The 5,799-nt window shown below is 40.8% G+C and overlaps 1 pseudogene; it reads left to right on the plus strand.

Annotated features, from left to right (window-relative positions):
- Nucleotides 1–673: 673 nt before the first annotated feature.
- On the plus strand, nucleotides 674–3,240 carry LOC103471173 (rho-related GTP-binding protein RhoG-like; annotated as a pseudogene).
- Nucleotides 3,241–5,799: the final 2,559 nt, after the last annotated feature.

A 5,799-nucleotide genomic window follows, 5' to 3' on the forward strand; every position in this document is an offset into this window, starting at 1 on the left:
AAAAAATCAAAATAATCTTACAAGTAGTAGACTCGGGTTCACCCTGGGGAGCCTGTCTAAAAACAGTGAAGAGAAAAAGTCTTGCCAAGTTGGACCCTGTTTTGTTTTCAGAGCTGCATTAGTCCTTTATGGCATATACTGGTGCCAGAGACGTGACTTTGGTCCATGTTCAGATGACAACAGCACCATGCAGCTGCAGCAGATTTGTTGTCTGCATATCCATGCAGTGATTCGCTCATTCAACTACAAGGTGCTATATTGTCTGTGGATCTGATGACTGTGGATGGAGGCCAGTGGAGCACAGTGAGCTCATTGTCGTGTTTAAGAAAATAGTTTTCTGTTATTTAAGCTTTGTGCATTACCCTGCTATAGGTAGCTATCAGAATATGTTTACAGTATAGTTTACATAGACACAAATGAATGGTGACTATAGACAGGCTGTAGTCTTTTTGCAATGCTTAGTTGGGGGCCCAGAATGTGGAAAGAACATTTTCTATACACCATTTCACCATCACTTGCCTGCATGGTTGATACGAGGCAGGATGAATTTTGTGTGTAAATATCTCACACACAATAGCATATTGGCAGCTTTAGAAATGTAAAAAAACTAAATAATAATAATAATAATAATAATAATAATAATAATAATAATAATAATAATAAACCTGTTTTATAAGAAGCAGCATAATAACATTGAAATACAATCATATTTAACAGTAGTTTTAATGTGGATATACAAGTGTGTTGTCAAGAGAAATATTATTTTCCATAACGCTGACTTAATTTAACAATTTGTAGAAAATCTTTGAGTTTTTCTGTTTGAGATTTAGGAGCACACCGACGCCCCTAGCGTTGATAGGGCAGTACTGCTGTTTAGAAAAGTGATTTCAACACATCTCGGTTGCGTCGTGGAGGACGTCCTGGGATTAGCACACCGCGTGCAAGTAGCTTCTTGCATTACTTCCTGCACGTTGCTAATACATAATGGGCAGCTTTCCTGATAAAGCTGGAATTATCAGGCGAGAAGGGTCGAGAGTCAACAGCTGGAAAGTCAAAGAAGTCCTTCTAAATTTTATTGTTTATAACAATGTTTGTATTTTAGACTTTTTGGAGAAGAATAGCAGCTTGGCAATAATGTCTAAGTGTTTTTGGGTCAGACATGGAACTTTTAGTTAGAAGCTTTTAAATGTGTTATTGAGAAGTAAACAGTAGAAAGTGTGATTTACAGTCGACTCTTCACAAAACAGTTCCATATAGTTAAACTCTAGCATTCCAGCTTTTAAAAGATTGTATATTAAGTGTGCTAGTATACTGACAATTTGTTAAGTAAATATGTAGAGCTATGATTGATAAGTGCTGCTATTTATTGCTGGTCATTATGCCTTTTTGTTGTTAGGTGCTGCTGTCCCAGTAAGGAGAATGCAGACCGTCAAGTGTGTGATGGTGGGTGATGGGGGAGTGGGTAAAACCTTCCTCCTCGTCGCTTACTCGACCAGTGTTTTTAAGAATAAATACCTTTCTGCACTGTTCGACAATTACACTGGTGACATAAGCGTCGACCCTCACTCTGTGGGACATGGAGGGCCGTGAGGGATATGAGCAGCTGCGTCCCCTCGCCTATGCTCAGGCAGATGTTTTCATAGTCTGCTTCTCTATTGGCAGCCCTTCCTCTTACGCCAACGTCACGCTCAAGTGGAAACCCGAAGTGCCTCAGCTTTGCCCCAAAGTGCCAATCCTACTCCTGGGCACCAAGTCGGACCTGAGAGGCGATGAAGAAACGGTGAAGGAGCTAAAGGAGCAGGGTTTGGCGCCCACCACCCATCAGCAGGGGGACATCCTGGCCGAGCAGATCGGGGCCGTTAAGTACATGGAGTTTTCTGCTCCGCAGCAGGAAAACATGAGGGAGGTGTTTGAGGAAGCTGCGAGGGTGGTGTTGTTTCCAGCCCCTGAAAAGAATTGTATAAAGTGTGTGCTGCTGTAATAAAGAGTTCCCAGATTTGGACAATGGAGAGGAGCAAAGAAGATCAACAGATACAAAGGCACGCAGAGGAACAAAGGAGGTTATCTGGCGTCTTCCTCACTTGGCTTTCTCCTGTGTTCCTCCTTTCTTCCTTATTCATCTCTTGTGGTGCAGCTAAGGACAGAAAAAAATGCATCAGAGCACATGTCATGTATTAATTTGCTCTTGGCTTTGTTTTTAAATCGTTTTACATTTTCAGTATGCATTTTACACTAAAGTATTACGTCATAAACAAATTACAATACCATATATTTGAATTAGAAAGAGACAAAGATACCATATTTTTCAACTTGTTCAGATTTTGAGAACAAAAGACCTCAGTGTTTTATTGAGGTTTTACGTGAACACAGGGTACAGTGGATGGATAATGATGCCAGGTTTTTTTTTCGGTCTCTCTTTTTAGAATGAAAAATCTAAAAGGTTCGGCCTACATATGTATGAACGTAGCAGGGAAGTGTTTTGAGGCATATTTCGAAGAGATTTGCAAGAGAGACCAACATTTTTGCCCATTCTTCATTGCAAAATATCTCGAGCTCAGTTGGGTTGAATGGACAGTGATTTTCAATTCTTGCGCAGGATTTGTAATCAAACGTAAGTCTGGACTTTAACTGGGTCATTCCCACACCAAAACAGGCTTTGCTATAAAACCATTCCACTGCCTGTGTGATTTGAGGCATTGTTCATCTTTTTTACTCTCAGTTCTTTTCCAGCTTCTGACAGGTTTTCTTCTGGGTTTTCTGTTTATTTAACATCATCCATTTTCCTGTCAACTCTGACCAGCTTCTCTGCTAAAGCCCAATGAGAGAGTCCCTTCAGTATGATAATGCCACCATTATCTTTGATGGTGGCATTCAGTGTCAGTAATCCTACGTATGGACTGTAAAGTTGGTAGCAGGATTGTATTTAGCAGCATCAGAGTACAAAGGCTGGATAAAAAAAAAACCCAATAGAATAAATGTTTTTATTTATGTGAACATATATACATATTTTATATCCTTTTCATTTCACTTCACTGCTTTGTAAGTTTATCCCAAAATACCATTACTCTCTATTTCGGTTTCTTTTTGAAAGATGAGAAAATGTGAAAAAGTTTAATGGATATGAATGCTTTTGCCAGGCGCTGCAGTTGCACAACGCCAGTTTGCAAATACTGGAGCAATGAAGTTATACGGAGGTGAAAGACGACACTGAGTCACATGGTTGATGTAAGGCAAAAAGAAATCCCCCAAGTAAAGTACTCTTGACGTTCTTTGGGACATGTTTACGGTCTGGTGTGTTTGTGATTCTCAGTTACAGCATGTGAACACTAGATGGAAACATCCTGCTGGTGCAGCCTCGTACTGTCCTGCACGAGAACCATTTTTCAAAGCCCCTTACATTTTTTTTTCTCTACCTCCATACATTTAATGGTCGAGTCAATGGTCTATACCCTCCTAAGAGCCATTATTCAGCTAGGCAGACACCCACAAGTGGAATCCATTTGAGGCGCTTAGAAAGTCAGCATTCCCTTGCTTACTCAGAAATATTTCTTTGACCTTTATGGGTGGAGGCTTTGACAAACGACAGGCGAGTTGAGCTTCAGCCAAAGGCTCATTACAACGTTGCTGTAGCGAGATTCAGAACGCATTTCCTCCTGCAGTCGCTCTCTGAATGAGGACAACACTGGCAGCGTGTTTACAGCTTGCCTGTATTAGTGGGAAAATAAATTGTTTTAGCGAACTCTGCCAAGTGTTACTTTGTAAAAACCTCCACTCTGGCCTGACTCAACTAAGTAGGATGAGAAAGGCTGAGTCCTCTGCAGTGGGCTAAAGAAGGGCGGGTCACTCATTCGTAGGTCCATCAATGTGACCAGTTTTTAGTGAACTGGCTTTAAGATAAGCTGTTTGCTTTGCAGCCATTAGTTTCCCTCCAGAAAGGATGTTTCTGGAGGGAAAACAGCAGTGGGAGCCAGAATGTTGTGGCACTTGTGATTATATCCTATTGTGATTTTAAGACAAGGTTACAGCTGCAAGAGTTTGCACTTGCACAGGTAGCAGTGAGGAGGCAAGAAATCAGCAGAAATGAGAAAATCCTATTTATTTTTCACTTATTAACTAAAATGCATTTAACAGCGATTTGGCCTAAAATAGGGGTCTGCAACCTTTACCATTCAAAGAGCCATTTCTGCCCCCAGTCCAGCTAAATAAAACTCATTTAGAACCACAAGAGTTACATGACCTTTTGATAAAAGACATTTTATAATTTTTTGATGTAAAAAAAAAAAGTTAAATTTCCTATCTACTATAGGAAATGTATTTTTAAAGAACCTCCATTTTATTTCTATTTTTGGGTGTTCATATACAGAAAAAGACTTTCATGAGATGTTGGTATTGGCAAAGAAAAGCACATTGTTTTCAACCTAATGATAAGATAATTAGATATAAGAATGTGATTGGTACAATTACATTATTCAAAGAAAGAGCTGTAAATTTGATAAAAGCTGGATTTGTTTTTTCTTAGTCTAGTATTAGTTGTTTTTTTGTTCTCATCTGCAGCCAAAGTTATTAAGAGCCACTTGTGGCTCCAGAGCCGCAGGTTGCACACCCCCGGACTAAACAAACACAGAGCAAGATAGACAAGCTGGTGACTCTGCAACCAAAATATGAAAAGTAAATGCTTAGTTATATACATATAGGGAGATAATATTGGTAGGTATTCTCTTAACACAATAAAAAAAAAAAGCACTGTAGTTCAACATTTGCTCAAAAGGCTCCTGCTGATTTAGATGGAAAGGCGTTAGGACTGCAAAGCATTGCAGTTTTAGCAGCAGGTTGGAAATAAATGGTTTAACAATGTTTTGTGAAACACGGCAATGCAATCGCCTGACAGTGAAGTTCTTACACATCATATTCCAGAAATCCATATGCAATTTTTATTTTTTTTCCCAGAATGACAGGAGCTTTGCTTTGAGTTTGGACATGACAGCCATGCAAATCAAAATAAATTAGAGACATGATACAAATTAAGCCAACTCAATCACAAACTTCACATGAATGATCAGAGTTTAGTCATCCTGCCAAACTCTACCGCTTGAAAAACCCAGCACAAAACTGATAAACAACACAGACGGCACTCCACACTCGCACACGTCTTTTTGGCTGACGCTAAACAGGATTCGTTTTCTGTTTACAGTGCGCTTCCAGTGATGTAAGTTTAGATGATTTCACACACAGTCGCACTGCAGCCTCTGCCTTTGAATGCCAGAGCTGGAGGTGAAATTCGTAGAAATGTGCAGCTGAGGGGAGGCTGGATAAGCCTTTCTGTGAATCATCTGCGTGGAGCGCGTGGGAGTGATGGCCTCCGTTGGGACCTTGCTCTCAGCTCTTTCTCCCCTCTCCTTCTCGTTGCTCTCGCTGTGGGTTTGATGATGCTCTGGATAAAACGAGAAGAGCCGGGCAGCACTCGCTCGGCATAGGAGCTGCGGAGAGTCTTCTTCTTCTCCTTCTTCGCCTTCTCCTTGACTGCGAGATGAAAACCCTCCAATCTAATAGGCAGCCCGCAGCCACAGCGAGGCTGAGAAAGCTGAAGTTCGGCATCCCAATCAAACTGTTCCAGCTCAGAGAGATGGAAAATAAGACTGTAAAGAAACACGGAGGGGAAAGAAGGCTGATGGCTGTGTTTGTAACAAATCAGGGCTTGAAGTGAAGGAGAAAGTGTTGTCCAAGGACAGTGATGGAAAGACGGTAAATAGGATGAAGGAAAGACTGGGAAGACGAGGCCTGGGGGGCTGGATTGAATTT

Source organism: Poecilia reticulata, chromosome 10, assembly GCF_904066995.2.
Source record: "Poecilia reticulata chromosome 10, P_reticulata-male-v2, whole genome shotgun sequence".
Taxonomy (NCBI): Eukaryota; Metazoa; Chordata; class Actinopteri; order Cyprinodontiformes; family Poeciliidae; genus Poecilia; species Poecilia reticulata.